This window comes from Aulonocara stuartgranti (assembly GCF_965226115.1).
Source record: "Aulonocara stuartgranti genome assembly, chromosome: 20".
Lineage (NCBI taxonomy): Eukaryota > Metazoa > Chordata > Actinopteri > Cichliformes > Cichlidae > Aulonocara > Aulonocara stuartgranti.
Window position 1 is genome coordinate 11,543,176 of NC_138956.1, and position 18,136 is coordinate 11,561,311.

The 18,136-nt window shown below is 40.4% G+C and overlaps 1 protein-coding gene across 1 annotated transcript in view; it reads right to left on the reverse strand.

Annotated features, from left to right (window-relative positions):
* The window catches only part of agrn (agrin), a 268,675-nt gene that overhangs the window by 216,725 nt on the left and 33,814 nt on the right, over positions 1 to 18,136 (reverse strand). The window lies entirely within an intron of this gene.

Below are 18,136 nucleotides of genomic sequence, written 5' to 3' on the forward strand. Positions count from 1 at the left end.
AAAACAAGAATACACCGTGAACAACAGTCATACTTTGCTAAAATATCTAGCTGTTCAGTGCGAAAATTGATGCAATCTATGGTCATGTGACATGTTGGCAAAATCGTGCTGACTGCATCCATCTGTAAATATAATCGATGGGTACAACTCTCAGGGAAGTTCTGAACATATCACACTTTAAAGTGTCAACCAAAGCAGCGAGCCATCAAAATAACAGACAAATGGTGCCAGCCCTTTCCTTTGGAGCGGAAGTCGCAAGTTAGATTCCCTCCCAGTATCCAGTATGGGTGCTGGCTGGGCCCGCCGTGCCAAAAAACACCAAGCCCTGGAATGGTGCGGCTACATCTGCAGCCTGTCCGCAGCTCGGAGACGACACATTTCACTGCATGTTGTACTCTGTATGATTGTGTGCAGAGATGGGCAGTAACGCGTTACTTTCTGATTACTTTTTTCAAGTAACGAGTAAAGTAAGGGATTACTATTGCAAAATCGGTAATTAGATTACCGTTACTTTCCCGTAGGAACGCTGCGTTACTGCGTTACTAAAACCGTGATTTTTTTTGCGAGAATGTCTCATGACAGTGACGTAAGCAAGTGCGACGTTGGTGACAGCAGCTGTGTGCAGATCAACAATGGATAATATATCGAGTGCGGGAGAGAGTATGAGCGTGCAGCGTTTAAAGTGTGGAAGTACTGACCTTACTTTGAGTTTGATTCCATAAAAAGTGACAAAAACATTAGCGTCCATCGTGCGTGGGAAGAAAACTTCTTTTTACAGCGAAAAAAACCCCTAAACTTCCGAGCAAGCACCGAGTAGCTACGACGTAATGGGAAACTCACAGAGACACTCGCGCGGATTCTTCAACTGACCGCAGCACACCTGCACCAGGGTAACCCTCCGCCTACCCTGCTCCTGCTTTACAGGTGAAAATAGAGCAAAAGGACCGCTGAGTCTTTGACTTTATTTTCTGCTGTGTTTTACTTGCATCTGTTTGAAAGAGTGAGTGAAAACACAAAAAATATTTTATTTTATGTGCTGGAATGTGTAGAAAATAGGTTTAAATGTTAAACTAATTTATTCAAGTCAGAGAATGTTGCATATAATTAAATGTTTTGCTTGATGCATAAAGTTAAAAGATTAAAACTGATAAAACAAGTTTTAAAAAGAGACTTTTCCATTTGATTACATTTTGTATGATGGATTATGTAGAAAAAGTAGAATTGGGCTGAAAGATCTATCACTTTATCACCTCTTCAGGTTGTAAATCGTGTTTTTAAAAAGTAACTAAGTAACTAAGTAACTAAGTAATTAATTACTTTTGAAAATAAGTAATCAGTAAAGTAACGGGATTACTTTTTTGGGGGAGTAATCAGTAATTAGTTACTGATTACTTTTTTCAAGTAACTTGACCAACACTGATTGTGTGTGTGACCAATAAAGCTCGTTTCCTAATTTAAAAAAAAATACATGGAAAGGTCAAGCAAATCAAGCAAATACATTAATGTAGAGAGTTCTTAACCAAAGCCTTGAATAAAGCTGTTGAATTACAAATGTGCAACTGTGACGTGTGTGGGTGATGGAAAGAAGAGAAGAAAAGCTGATGGAGAGGCTGAAAGAAAGAAATTCAAATCCATGTCCAAGTGATTAGCTGTAAAGTTATGCCCATTAGGCAAATGATGATTATTGGCTGCACATTATTAGGCTATTACGGCATCATTAAAATGACATTAGTAGCCCATTTTGCGTCGAGAGCAGTTAGACACAAACACATCATGAGAAAATCCCGCCTATAAGAATCGCTCGATCTAAAGACACACAATTTACGCTCGCTGTGATCTCACAATCAGAGACAGAAGAAGAGATGGAGAGGAATGTAGGTGCAGGCTGACACAGGATCAGCTTCGGACATGTATGGGCTTGCCTCATCTCTTCTATATAGGTGTCTGCTCCTCAGAGATGCACTACTCTTACCTGACATCTCAAGTCTTTGCTTAGGTGTGTACCTTTCATTCTGTTCTCCTATGTCACACACACATACACACACACACACACTGAAGTCAGCACAGTACATGGTTTTGTTTTTTAGCTGCGAACTGTGGAAGGCTAAAAACAAAAAGCCCCCATGTCGGAAGTAACCCATGCCGGGAGAGTGTGAGAATGAGTGTGCCTCAGGAGGACCAGTTATTATGGGTGAATGGACAGGATGGGACTAGAGCCATCACGTGGAGGGGCTCAAGTTGCACACAAAATCTCATAAGGAGTCCCACACACAAAAAGCAGGTGGGGGTCCCAGTGCCTGTCACTGTGTGGGATCTTGAAGTACACTGGTACAGAGTGCGTGCAGCATTTTGCACACATGCATGCTCACAAACACAAAGGCAGTTGTGGTGCTGGTACGAACCCATGTTGAAATGACTGCGTATGGTGGACAACAACTTTGAAATCCCAAACAAATGTATAGCTGTTTTGTTCAAGTAGACCATTTATTTTTTAGTATTTGACATATAGCAGACATATGCTGGGAAACCGAGATAACAGATCACTGTTAATTTAAATAAAATTTGTATTTTCTTCATTGAAGGATGGCTAAGTTCTAAAATGCAACAGAAAATGCAGGCTGCCATGGTCATATAAAAAAAAACTTAACAGATACTCTAGTGGATTAAGTTTCTTTCTTTCATTATCATTATAATAATTGCAGTGTTGCATTAGGTATTTATTTAAGACCAGTAAAAATCTTAAAGATGCTGAAAACAGTTGTAGTTTAGGTAAACATATATTGTGTGGTATTCGATGATCTGTCTGAGCACTAACCACTTGTGTCCATGTCGAAAAAGCTCGTCAGTGACACAAGCAATTAACTGGAATTAATAAAGCACTGTTTAGTGAATGAGTACCTAATTATGCCTTCGCTAACAGCACATAGAAGCATTTTGTGCTGGATTATGTTTTCTGTGTCCTCCAAGTTAGGTTGGTAAATAAAATGTTAGTGAATAAAAGAACTTAGACCTCTCCTGCACAAGCTCATCAAAGGTCTTTGGCTGGACGAAAGATCACTGGAATTCCTCTTTCAGATGTCACGTCCTTAATCTCATTATCTGAGAGGATATGAAATCTGCATTCCTGCCTTCTCACACACACAGAAACCCACACACACTGCTCAGAGCTCCCATTTCATCTCAGAGGGACATGGTGATTATACACAGTCATTCTCTCACAAACACACACACACGCACACACAAATATGTCCATATAAGTATCACTCCGAAGAGCACACAAGGTAAACTTAGAAGAAGAACAAACAGGTAAATCCGAAGATGCTCTTTTAAAAACTTCCTCTTCAAAATCTCTGCACTGCACTGAGTGACAAGTGGACCTCCCACTGTAACAGGCCCCGTGATGAGGCGTGACCGCTCCTGACAGATGTTTTGTCCCATTCGGAGCGGCATGATGTGGCCATTGTAGCGGGCACTTCCACTGAAAAGGCCGAAGAAATCCCACACCAAACAGGGAGAAGAGTTTGGCATGCTACAGCAAACATCGCTTTCTGCCTTTACAAAGCTGTCCTCACATAAAACTCACCATCAATCAATCAATAAGCTGGTGTGACACCGGCAGGGAGCTGCGGCACATCAAAGCCGCACAACAAACTTGGGTGCAGTTTTGGTGCTTCTAAGTTTTCAGGTGTTTTCCTAAAGCAGATTTAAATCAAATCACCAGGCCAGCGTCGAAATTAATCAGCAAAAACCTTCTCTGAGCCACAAAAAGAAGGCATTAAAATCCTATTACTATGCACACAAAGCCTCCACTGTTTCTCAGCAATGTTACAGCACCCCGCAAGGTACTTACATGCTAGTGCTAACTAGCACCATCACTGCCTTCTCTACCAAAGACCACAAATCTCTCAAGTTAACTGCGATGGCGAAAGAGGAGCTGTAGGGTGTTTTCAACAGTGTTTTGGTTTCCATTAAGACGGGACTAACCCTGTTAGATCTTTGGGAACATGCTCACCACAGTGGGTAAAAAAAGACATGTGGTACTACGTGTGACATACAAATGTTGTCACTAGAGACCAAAAAAGCCAGCTTAATGTTGCGCCTGACTATCGCAGCTGTACACGTTGTCCAAGGTGTACATTTTTGTATTTCACAACAGCTTCAAACATGCCTTTTTCAAGCTTTGTAAAGCCATGTTGGCAGAGTTGCTGCAGCGAAAAAAGGGAGGGGGCTCGACTGGGAGTGCTTTAACAGGAAGGGAAGGGCCCTGAGTGGAGAACACATGAAAGGACGACTCCGTCATCTGGTAGTTTTAATGACAGACTGGGCGGCCTTGTTTTGACTGAAGAGCTCTTTTAATATGCATGACAAAAGACATCCTTCTGGGACCTTCCCTGCTAACAGCACCAAATCCCCTGACAAACTCCTGTTTGTTTCTTCATCGTGTCATCGTCAGCAGCGGGCAAGGTTCCATCAGAGCACAAAGGCAAAACTCTCCACGTTTGATGGCCCATCCAGTCGGTTCGAGATCTGCAGCCTTTGTGCACAGTGAGCGCAAAACAAAAAAGGGCAGACAGTTCAGGTGCTTGGCTGCTGGAATGGGGCTCTTACTCAATATTATCTCCCATACTTAAGCTGTATAGAGCTCTTCGCTCCTCTTTTTTATGTTTTTATTGTGGTTTTTTTCTAATCACCACAGAGCTCGCACTAAATCCTGCAGTGAAGAGTACCGAGCACACACAAAACAGCCAGAAAATTCCCATAACGGTGAATTCTCACTGGGCAACCACTCTTGTAAAGCTAAAACATGGATTTCAAAACAGCCCTTTTACTATAAATGATTAAACAAATTCCACGTTTTCCAAGTAAAATTCACGAATTGGATCATTATGTATGCAGAACTAGGTCAAATTCTAATGTACTGATGACTTCATGGAAAATGTCAGTGAACTAAGTGGAGCAGAGACGTGCAAAAGATGGAGTCAAAAACAAAACGGAAGGCTACATTTTTGGCTTACTTGCTACTTGTTAGAGCTTCAAGAATTTAACCAGATATGAGGAACTATATCAAAACAACACTTGTTTTCAAAAAATAATCCACCTTCTACTTCTATGGATCAGATGGTCCTTTGAGGTGTGATAGTGCTGAGTGGGGGTTAGCAGATGTGGTTTGGGAAAGAGACTGGGGCCATTATGAACAAGTAACATTAAAGTAAGAGGGTGTGGTCTTACCTGGACGAGCGTTGGCAGGACAAAAGAGGAGACAGCACATGAAAGAGAAAGAAAGAAAAACATCAGACACTGTTTGGCAAGCTTTAAGCCACATCTCAGCACATTTGTACAGTACATAATCGCCGTGCCAATAAAGTGCTGTCTAGACAGAGGTATATGCATTTTTATTATTTCCATAATGGGCACTTGGAGTACCCATCTTACTATCGTGGCGAAGCACTTTAAGTCAAGTTATATAATGGCAAAATTCATCAATCATCTTCTTTTTTTCAGCTAAAGATCTATACTTGCATTCAGACTGGAACTGCAAGCATATGCCTTACTGGATCACAGCAAAATTGCATCAAGGTCTCTGACTTAGTTGTTGTAACTATATAAGTATTGATTTTTGTTCCACTCAATAGTCCTTTTTATCTTATGTTGGATTTGTTCAATGTCTTCCAGGATTCTTCGGTTATTTGTGGCAATGTCACATCAGGACAGAAAGAGGGTCAGAGTTTCTGTCACTGACACACGATTAAGCCTCAGGGGAAACATAATAAAGAAAGACATTTTCAGTCTTGCACTGTAACCCTGAAGTTTTCAACATATTATCCAGTGGTGATAGATTTGAGAATAGAAATGAAAGATCCTAATACAAAGTTCATGCGGTGTAGTAAGAATTAATCCATTAAAAATACACAGGAGAGGGCACAGGTTTGTGGAGGCTGCATCTTTCCTCGCCATCTTGAATCCAGTGCCAGAGATGGACATCGCCATTCTGCCTGATTTTATGTATGTGGCTAGAGACCAGCAATATCTCCTCATCTTCATCTGCCTCCACCACCACTGCTTTTTCCTTCCTTATTTCCACATCATCCTCATTCTCTTCACCTCAAGACTCATCTCCTGAACTGAAGTCATGGCTCTAACAGATGAAAACGTGCACAAATGTGCTAATTTATTCCCAATACTGTCATGATTACTCATTGTTAGTACAGCTAAAAGTAAGCTAAACAACAACAGCTGATAAGCTAACATCTTGGCAGCTAACGTTAGGCCTAAATATCCCACTTTCTCTACAATAAAACAACTTGATTACATTCTCACATCAAATGAAAGTTTATTTACTAAGTGAACACTTTATGTTTCTCCATAACAACTTTTCCCCATAGTGGCCAGCTAGCATAATACTGTGCTATTACGGGGTACAGTCTAAATTTAATGTTTTGCTCTCTTGGCTGACTAAAATGTGTTTGTCCTACACTGGCCACCATAGCTAGGATTATTCAATTGAATAACGAAGAGAAAAAAACAGAATCTACGATCCACTGAAATCTATAAGTGAGATTTTCCACATTAGACCGTGAACACAGGTAGCACTCTAGTTTATTCACAACTAGGATTAGGTCATCGCATGTCCTTCTGTGCATGTATAGCAAACAGAGTCTTTCCAGAAGTGAAAATCCACCTGATGCATACTATCTAGTGCCGTTAGCTACACACAAGAACACTGTAAGAACAGTTACAGTTGCAAAGGTAGGTGATTTTAAATTGGCCATTCTTGTCAATGTTTCTTTTCCTGCAGTGGATTGTCAGCCTGTCCAGGTAGCATCTTTCTTCTTACCCCTCATTAGCTGGGCAAGGCTTTAGACCAGATAAACCCTGGCTGAAGCAATTAGGAAAATTACAAAGTTTACAATTAAGTTAGTCTTTCACTCAAATACAGAGTCACATCCAGGTGATCATTACAGAGTAATTTGGATTTATCACAGCCAGAGTCAAGTTTATAGTAACTATAGCAATAATAAGTGGACACAGAGTAAATTATTGCCCATTTATTTTTTCCTCTTCAGCTCTCATTGGACAGGATAAATAATAACTGCAGTTGAGAACATCCTTGTTCACATCCTTTCCTATTCTTTAGTGACCATCCTTCAGCTCAGTGACAAGCACTGAAATATTTACAGCCACAGGATCAGTTCACCGACAGCCTCCACTTGGCATTAGGCAGGCGCCCCAGTGGTCACGTTCTTTTTGTCATCCATATTTCAAAAAGTAACAGGGAGGTGGGGGTTACTGCCCAAGTAAGAATATGACCCAGAATATGAATGAGCAGTGAAAATCAAAAGCATCAAAGTGATCTGATAAAACTTCAAAGAATGAGACGGAAAAAGTTAGGACAAGTCAAGAACCATGTTTGGATAAAAACCCGTCTCATTAATTTTTGATTTAAATCCTCTTCCAAACCCTCTGTTTGCCTTGTTTGGTGATACAACATCAAAGTACAATATCTGTCGACGTATGATTTTGAGTTTACCCAGGGTCACAGAGGTAACAATGCATGATTTATAGGTGCTGAATCACGGTCAACACAGAAATTGAGAAAAATAATTTACTCTTTGCTGAAAAGCTCTGAAATTTTGGTGAAGATTTTAGTGAAAAATGTTTCCTGGGCACAGAAAGGAAGAACTTCACACCATTCTGAAAATACTCACAGGAGGATGTTAGATGAAGAAAGAGGAATAACAGAGATATACAACAGAAGTGACTAGTTTATCACACAGCCTGGTGCCTTGATAAAGAGATACCCAGCTTTGGGAAAAGAGCTCTAGACAAAACAAGACTGCTCTTCTTTCTGAGTTTCCTGCCAGGACTGATAGTCATTCCTATCCATCTGTGGGTCATGAGAACAGCGGGTAAACCCAGCAGGTCCCTAAAGCCTCTTACCCAGAAGTGGAAAAAGGGGCAAAGTGGTCTGTGAGGTAACTAGGACAACCTGAGTCTCACATAGTGTCGGCGCTAGAGTCAGTCTTTTCTTAGCACTTTCAGATGCAAAGCCATTAAATCAAGCGAAGAACCTGAAATGTACAGATATAAGGACAAGGCTGGGCACTTTTGAAACAGGATAGTACAATCTACTGAAAAACACAGATCCTACTCAATAAGGAGGCAGCTCCTCATTAGCTTCTGTGGTTTTTCTACCAACCTAGTGCAACTTGTAGCTGCAAGTTATGTCTACATCCCACTATGACACAGTGAATGACTCACATGAGTCACAGTGACATTCTCAGTGCGCCAAATACTCTGCTAGGATGCAGTAAAGCCCACCCTGCCTGTCCCACTTCTGTGACGCAGTTTGACTCAGTGCATGCATGCAGGCTAAAATTATACAGCCATCCCATATATCAAACAAAAAAGTCAAGTAATGGCCCATAGAGTCCCTGGGATATTGCCAAGAACAGCCCCTTAAGTTCAGCGGCACTAGGAGTAATCAAGTTCCCGAGCAATCTTCATTATACAGAGAGCACTCAGCTTTATTGAGATTCAGGGAGAAGGAGGTTTCTAGCATAGAGAAAGGATTTATTGATTGCACTTAATGCAATAAGCATGCTGGATCCAATGCAACAATTTCATTAGATTTTTCTTTACAGTCATGCTGTTGGCGCTGGCTGGGGAAAAGGCTCACAGACGCTGGCAACTTCTGTGTTAAAATCTCTGACTACAGATGATACACTGCGGACATGCAGCATACACTCCCTGCAATAGCCTTAATGCTTTGGCCTGAAAGACACACACAAGGTTTTCTTCTTATATAACTAAGAATTCGATGTTTCAGGTATTCCTTTGAAGGACTATTGCCTGAATAGTTTCTAAAGACTGCAGTATATTACTAATAATAAGACTAGCAATAAGCTGCAATAAATTTAATAGAACTGCTTGGGCTTTGGCTTAATTAAAGTGGAGGGATGCCAATAGAAAAATTAAGTTTTCGAAAAACTCGCCAAATTCAATAGAGCACGAGTACTTTCAGGCCAATAGAAAATATCTCTCATTTTTTAATTTTTGTTTTCTGCATTTAAGACTTGTATTTAACTCTAGGGCCACACTCCAAGTGATCAATAAACTTTTCAAAGATGACTTCAGTTTCCATTTTGAGAGTAGATCTTAAAGACAATGTACCAACAATTTCACCATAACCCAACTATTGAAACGAGATGCAACAGTTTGACCTTGATGACAAGGCACACAAGACAGCCTGACAGGTTCAAGTGCTTTGTTCAAACCTTCAGCATTTGCTAAAAAAAACAAAAAAGTAGACACTTGTTCCCAGTCCAGCCGTAAAAAGCAGCTGGCGGTGCTGCTTGAGTGTTTGTCTTCTTTTTCACATTTAAATCATCTCTATTCTTATTCAAGGCCAGCTGGCTCCCTGGCCTCTCCAAAACTAAAGAAAGGGAGATAAATAAACAGATCTGGAGAAAACGGGGTGAGAAGAAACAGACCCAGGTTTGTGGACTGGTGACAGTCAGCAATGTGTTCCAGCTGTTTGGTCTTCTTCCCCTCACACTTCCCCAGTGTGAACAACTAGCCAGACGCCCCCCACTGACACTTCTGTCAACTCTTCTAACCTCTTTTCATCCACCTTGCTAGTCCTCTCGCTGACCCTCTGCTTATTGGGTCAGGGCCATAAAAACTGCTCTCTAAAGGCACATTTACATCAATTCACCCCGACACCTGTGCAAAAGTGAAGAAGGCACATGATGGTGCTCTTGAAACAGAGGAGGCTTGAACAAATTAAAAAGACGTAAGATACAAAGAACAGTAAATCACTTTTTTTAAAGTTTGCTTTTAGAACCTTTGGGTGATTTTATGTTCTTATTACGCAAGAGGATTTAAGATTATAGCTACAAGAGAAAACGGTTTTGTTTAAAACTTAGATCTCCTATTGATAAAATGGCCTGCATTTGTATAGGGAAAATGTGTATTCCCCAGGCGCCAGGTGAAATCGATCACAAATAGTGTGCTACAGCAAAACCCTCCTTGTGATTCCTTTGGCTGCCAGTGGATTGCTGATTTGTCTGCAAAGACTTGTAGATTAAACTTTGCACTGTAGTGACTTCACCTTTAAAGTAAATGTGGAGGCTTACTGTTGGTGCAGCTTTTACTTTGAAGGCAAAAGCTCTCTGTTTCTAGTTTTCACAGTTTGACAACCGCTTGGTGAGTAGATTGCAAGTGTTTGCAGACAAGTTGGCTTCCAGCACCTGGTGACAGCAGCTCTTTTGTGACCAGTTTGATACTAACAACTGCCAGCAACCAATCAACAACTGGTTGCAGAATCCTATCTTTTCCCTAACAATCTGTGGTTGCCAGATTGTCATCAACAGGTTTCTAAATCTGTGTGGCTGAGGTCTGAGGAAATTCCATGTTTTTTTTTCAGAATTGAAAGTCAAAAAGTCAGATTTCAGGGTGAGTGGGAGGGTTTCAATCAATTGATGTTAAAGACTTCAAAGCATAGGTCTAATATTAAAACAATCACAGAAATAATAATGTAGGCTTTTGCTACACAGGGACTTATAAGGTACAGCGTGAACCTTATCTCTGGTAGGATTCCCAGCACCCAATTTATGAATCACGGACAATCACGGAGTTAGCACATTTTGATTATGCAACGTTTCAAGCCTGCAAACACCACACTTAAGGAATAATGTATTAAAACTGCATTAATTTCATGGAGCCTAATGCAGTCCAAGATCATGTAATATTCATTCTAGCCACTGGGACATTAGGTCATCCTTCATTTACTCTCTTAGGTTTAGTGCTCTGAACTTAGCTGCGCTCGAATTCATCAGGCTTGATTGGGCTGCCAGAAGCATACTGACCTGTACTTGACACTCTCTCAAGACGTATGTGCTCAGCGAAATGAATGGATGGACGATGGGGTGATATTACTGAGATGGATGGACTCAATTCATGTGAACACTAAGCACACATACTGTGGGTATGTTCTTTTCTCTCGCTGATTATTGCAGTAACTGTTTTGTTTGACTTACCACAAAGCTATGAATACATCACGTCACAGTAGGCTAGGCTTATCACGCACCAGGTGTGACGGCCTTTCATGTTTTGAAGTCAGTGATCCGATATGTTATCGGTTACAAATCACAGTAATAATTGTGTTGCAGATGGCAGGGACTGCTTATCCTACTGACTTAGGATCTAAACATCCTTTCAGAGGCACTGGAGCAAAACATGTTAAGCTTTTGAGACAAAGTATTTAATCATCAAAATGTCCCCCCTACCAGAGATGTTGTGAGACGCTTAATGTTCAAAAGACTATACAGGATCGTGCAAAAGTCTTGATTCACCCCTCATTTCTTTGCTTCCAAGGAGTGGTAATTGCAATAGTTGTCCAGGCTTTCTGCAGGTCTTTTTAGTTGTGTCGTTGGACATTTGTTGCTTTTTCACTCATTTCCTTTGTTGTTTGTTAGGCCACTTAACACTGACCTATGAATCATTCAAGCATAAAAAACCCTAAGAGAACTAGGGACTCTGTTACTATTGGCTTGTAACAAACACATTTAAAATGTTCTCATTTTTTCTTTTTAATCTACAAAATATAGCAGAGATCAACAGTATCTGAAAGTTAAGCTCTTAAGAAACTGGAACAAAAACAATCAAAGACCTGATCCAGGTCCTGAAAGATCCATCTGGCCCTTCAGTTGATCCTCTACTCTTTACCAAACCTCAACGGAAATGTTCTCAGTGGAAGGGTGGCTGTCAAGAAGCCATTCTTAAGTAGGGGAAACAATAAGAAAAGGATGATCTGTGCAAATTTTACACAAAAGCTGAACTGAACATTTTCTGAGTAAAATATAAATTAGGGGGTGGGGGTTGGGGGCTTTTGCAAAGCAGTGTAAACAGAGTATAAATTGTGGTAGCCGTTCTGTAAAATCATGTTCTTGATTGGGTTAATAAACAGAATCAAGAAATCAAGAAATGTTTATACGTTCTAAGTACCAGAGCTGAAAATCTGATTGCAGGCAATAAAGTTCGCCTTGCTTCAAAAAACAGACACCTTAATTGGACCCAATTTCTTGTATACAATAAGTAAAATTAACGCAGGGCCGAAGCCCTACTTTTAAGAAGACCAAATGCCAAGATCCATTACAGAAATAATATAACAAGCTGTTCCTCTTCTTAAACAGTGCATGCCATTCAACTCCATACAATTAACTAAAGCGCAGCTTGGCCTACATTGCAAACAGGAAGCTAACAGTTGCAGTGTGGGTAGAACAATGAACTATGTCTCATTTAGCCTAAGTGCAGTGAAGAAAACACAGCAGCAAAGTGTATCAGGATTCAGTTCAGCTTTGCTGTTTAGAAAGCAGTCCTGTACTCTAAATTACTTCAGACTTACAGCAGGTGTTCAATACAAAAAGCACAAACACGCTCAAACATGAAGCTAAATTTGGTGTATTGACTGGAACAAAGAGTAAACAATAAATTTGATTTATTTCATTAAGATGTTTGACTGCATTTAATTGACTCCAATTAATGAAATCTACAGTAACAGCTTCATGTCTTACAAATTTGCTGGCATTGATCCATGTAGCAAACAAAAACTGTTGTGAGCCGCCACCCTCATATCGCCTTTGTGCTTTTGGAGCCTAGACCTGACTTTTAAAAAATAACTGGGAAAAAAAAGCACTATGCTGCTAAAAAATGTTTTTTTTTGTTTTTTTTAAATAGATATTTGCAAAATTCTACCTAAATATGTATTTTACCTGGTTAATGTGTGTGGTGGGGCGTGGTCTGCAGTATGCGTACAGCAACCGTGTGTGAAAAGTGGTCAATAAAGAGATGCTGAAAAGCATGTTCATGCAAACATCATTGGGTCTGCCGTGATATGTTTACAATGGGACTTCTGCTTCTGAACCTCTGCGCACAGCATCTGCAAATCGGGGCTGTACGAAGTCACTTTCATCTTTACGCAGGACTGTAAGCTGCCATCTGTGAGGCGTGAGCGGTGTTTGTTTTTGACATAGTTCACAGTGGAGAACAGCTGCTGACATAATGTGGATCCAAAGATCCATAATTGGCCTACCTGGGGTTGAAAGTCTCGATAAATGCACCGCGTTTTGGCGGCTTCTGTGAGTGTGACGCTTATTTTGAGCGATGAAAAAATAATAGAATATAATTATATTTTTATATTTCAATATCACAATCATCTTCCAATTTAGAACTACAAGTTAAAAAAGAACTAATATAAATAAAATACACTTCAGCTAAATACTTCTAATTTATTTTCCCAAACCACACAGAGCCACACTATAAGGACTAAAGAGCCACATGCAGCTCCGGAGCCGCAGGTTGCCGGCCCCTAGGCTAGGCCATATCATACCGTTCACGGTAATACCGGTATAATGTTAGGCAATGACAAGAAAATGAAATATCGCGATAGAATATGGGTAAAATGCGCATGTGCAGTGCCTTTGTTTTCATACGCACATGGCAGAAAAAGCATGGCGGCAACGGAGAAAGGGGGAAAGCGGATCGTTGAATGACAGATGAACCAGAATTGGTTTGTAAAAATGCTGCAACTTCAGTGGTGTGGAACTGGTTTAGCTTTCGTCCGTCAGATACACAACAAAACACTATTTTTGGTAGAGCATGCAAACGTCTTTTTCGGAAAATAAGTTGCTCTTAAAATCCTTTGATTTTCTGAAAAATCGACTGCGCCCCTTAAAATTCATATGTATGAATTCTGGTTGTGTTTCCTGACCTTGAACCGATTTTATGTAGTACACGGCACTCGAAAATTTGTCAAAAATGTTTTAGTACAACTTTGCTAAGCTACAAAGCCGCACCGCTTGATGGATTGTCAGAGCATTACGGCTAGCGTAGTCGGGAGCCTCGCAGAGTAATACGCAATGTGCTTCAACATAATATTACCATATTGGTAATTATACTGTGTATAACCTCTTTTTAAGGTTTGTGATTATTATACATGGTTATGCTCAGGATATGTCAGCCCATTTCCACTGGAAATGCCTTTTGGTTAAACTGTCAGCAAGGAATTTGCATTTGCACCGTAAAATTTTTATGTAGCTTTAATGCACATAAAAAGCAGCTGCTTGTTTAAGTTAAAATACATTGATGTTTTGGGGGGTTTTTGCACTAATAAAGTTGTGGAGTTGTAAAGTGTTTTGTCTCACGTCAATTATATTGTCAGTTATATCATTATCTCAAATTTTCAAATATATATGGTGATAAATATTTTTGGCCATATTGCCCTGCCCTAGTATGTTATATGTAACTACTACTGGCGTGAGTTTGAGTGCTACTCTTACTACTAATCTAGTACTAGGTATGAACATGTCAAGTGCTCACAAGTTAAAAAAGCAGAGAACAGAATATGCAGAAAAGAAAAGAATGTAAACATGCTTCATGTCCCTCTCCTACATCAAATAATCATAAAAATACATGTAAACATTTCAATACAGGGAGAAAGTGATTCAAAGACTTTCTAACTAAGTTCAAAATTGTACCTGAAAGTTTTCTATATAAACAAGCTGTGCATGAAAAATCACATAACTTCGATAACAAGTACAAAATCTCAGTACAAAATGCAAAGTAGTGAGAGCTTTTGCACCTGTGGGCCTGTTTCTGTGGTTCTGTTACCTACTTATTAGTGGTGTGTGCCTGTGTGTGAGCATGCATGTTTTTATGTGTGATCTATGGTAACTACAGACTGCCAGCCTCAGGGACTACCTAACCTCAGGGCCCAAAACCTTCACACTCTCCCTACAATTTCAGGACATTCACCTTTGACCTCTGCCGATGAGAACTTTCGTGCCTCTGTGATGTTGCATCCATCTTGCTCAATCCCCACATTTTTCTTTTCTTTTTTTGCACATATTTTCTCTACCTTTATGTCAGTGTCTGACATAACTATGTGTTAATGGACAAAGTTTCCCAAATCGTCAGGTAAAGTCTTTAATTGTCTTTAATTGTTCTGATCAATTTGTATCTGGCCTCCTAATACTTTTGTGAGAGCAGACAAACCCTAGGAAAACATTTAAAGCCATAAGACCAAGTGTGAGAGTGGTTCTTTTTCATTATAGAATATAAATTTGGTTGACACCCACCAGTCACTGTGATGTGTGCACAATCTGAGGTCATGTGACCAGCCCAAATTGGGTCAAGTTAGTAGAATAGGATGCCTTCTTCACGAATTCTCACACACACACAAAACCCTATGCATTATTCAAAATACATTTCCCTCCCCTATACACACAGCAGAGAGTGGCTCATCAGAGCAGCCACGAGCCTCTTGGAAACTCAATGAGATAAAGAGGGTTCATCAAACAAAGACTTTCTCAGTCAGGCAGAGGAATAATTGAAATTGGGGTCAGATCTTGTATTAGCCACAGGCTCTCCCCAATATTTCTGTTTCTGAATTCTTGGGTGACGGAAAAACCCAAAGCTTCAACTTTTAAGTAACTGTCAGTTCTTCTTAGTTACCTAGACTGTCAAAACTTTGCTTTCAATCAACCCATTTGAGACAGAGAACAGACGCTATACAGCTTTCTTTTGATATGGTTGGGCTTTGTGTCTGTGGGAACTGAACATTTTATCATGGCAAAAGCAAAGCCATATTCTTCTTATTGTAGTTTTAATTATACGTTGAAGCGTTTAATTTGCTGGTGTTGACTGAACTATTCCTCTATTGCCGTGCTTTCTTAAAATCGCTAATGTGCACTCGTGCTTTTAGCGATCTGTGTAAGTCCTTGTTTAATTTTCCCAGAGGCAGTGCAATTTTAGTTTAAGGTTATCAAAAAATGAATCTAGAGGTCTGTTCATTATTTCTTGCACTCGTTTTGTTGTTACAGTGCAACGCTGTTAAGAACAAGAGTGTATTTGCATCTACCTTAGAGTTTTTAGCCTTCAGGGCTGAGTTTCAGACAGTGAAAATATACTGAGTTTACACAGATACAACAAAAGACCAAACAGAGGAAACATGAGCGAACTTTACTGGCAGCTGAAACCTCACTGACAGCTAACTAAAATACTTTACAGATGAATCAGGATGATTTCCTGTGCGTGTCCCTGCTGATTATGTGCATATCTGTGCTCCAGCGGGTGTTTGTGGCAATGCCGATAAGCTCTCCCAGGGGAATAACCGGTAACAAGCCACAAATCAATCCGAGAGCCAAAAAAGCATCCTTAAATCACAATTCACGCATAGCAACTGCATGTTCGCATTTCTTTATAGGCCATATCTTGTGCTGATGGCAGCATCGGTTCAGCAATCAGTTCTGAATTTGCGCTTGTAGCAAATGACACTGACCTACAGGAATGAAACATGGCAGAGCTGAGAGGTTTTCCTGAATGTTTCTACAAAAAAGCCAGCCCGGCAGGGAAACAGAGTGAAGGAGGGAGGAGTGCAATGAGAAAGGATCCCATTGTTGCAAAGGAATCAGAGTGCAGAGGAACCCTGACACAGGTATTCTGTTAAATAAGGCCCGCATTGTACAGAGAAAGCTGGCACAAATAACGACAAGGAGAGGCTTCAGAAAGCTGTTTCGATTCTGACTTTGTAACAGTCTGCTGATATTCACCTCCAGAAAGTCACTTTTGTCCAGAAAATGGAACATATGTGTGCTTTCTGTGTTTTTCATGACGTCATTGGCTGTGCCTGGGCCCAAACTCCGCTTCAGGTCCCAAAGTCAAACGATCACTGCAGCATCACTGAGAGTTAAAAACTGTCTAAATCCTTTCATCTGTAATAAAATGATCAGCGTCGCTGCTCTACCAGGTGTAACAATTAAGTTTAACATCCAGGCATCCAGGAAAACCAAATTTATGAAATTTAATGGAGTTAGAAGTTAGCAGGGAGTTAGCTCGCTAGTTTCCATTTAAATATAATATACCATGTTCTGACCGAGAGATTTCCGAATCAAATTAAGACGTACAGCTCTAGCAACACAGCTATGTTAGCATAATATAAACAGTGAAGCTGGAGGATGAACGCTAACTTTTTTCCACTCCATAAAAGTTAACGTGAGGGTTCCAGATGGTTATGGACAGATGCAATCGTATGGCAGGATGCTGTAAATGGACCATCCATCCACAATACGAGGTTAGTCATTAATATACTGCTGCATTGGCTGTAGTTACATCGTAAGGTTTTAAAAACTGAGCTTTAAAATGATTAGCAGTAATACAAACCGAGAGAGGCAGACAGTGATCACTGACTGTTTTTAGGGGCTTGTTGAGATTAAATAGAACAAGATACAAAGCATTAAAACATGTTAAATACGCCACAGCCTTATTAAACGCAGAGTAGTTTGTGTCGGAAGCAGGATTCATCACGTCATCACTTAAAGGCCAGATAAAAAAAAAGTCAGACAGCTACCTGTCAGGCTTTATTGTTTTTAGGTTGTTTTTATGTCAACTGTCTGTTCACTTGATAAAATGTGGATTATTTTGCGTATCAATCACTTTTCTCTCTTTATTTCTCCATTTTGTGGATCTTGACACTGACAGATTGGTGTTATTCATTTGTTGGAGAGACATAGCCAGAGCAATCCATCAGCAATTATAAAACTGAGTGAATGGACAGCCCAGGGCAGAGTTTCCCATTCCCAGTAGGAATCTTGAGCCACATACAGAATACTTCCTGTGTGTCCGTGTCCCAAAGAAACGCGACAAAATTAACCTTCTCATTGCATATTTTACAACTGGTGGAGGCACAAAAGAACTTGTAAGCAGAAAAAGACTCTCAAAGGAAAAATCTGAATGCCCCTGCCTCCACTACCCAGGTTGCCACTGCATTACCATTAAAGCATTCCATTCGCCTTGTTGTCCGCTCAGTGCCCAGCAAATGGAGATACAGTGGCATTGATTCATTTATTGTGGGTCCAATGTGCTTTTCTCTGGCTCCTCAGCAAGCAGTGCCTGTTATCTAATTACCAGTGAGAAGATGAAGTTGTCTCCCCAAGCATAGCTGAAGGGACCATTCTTCCTCTGAATAGAAAAGACGGCTGACGCTCACATCAAGTGAGAGGAGCTGACTTTATGAGAGGAGCGCATCAGTAACAGAGAAGCCCAAGGACCATCGCCTGAGCTGCCTAAACGATGAGCC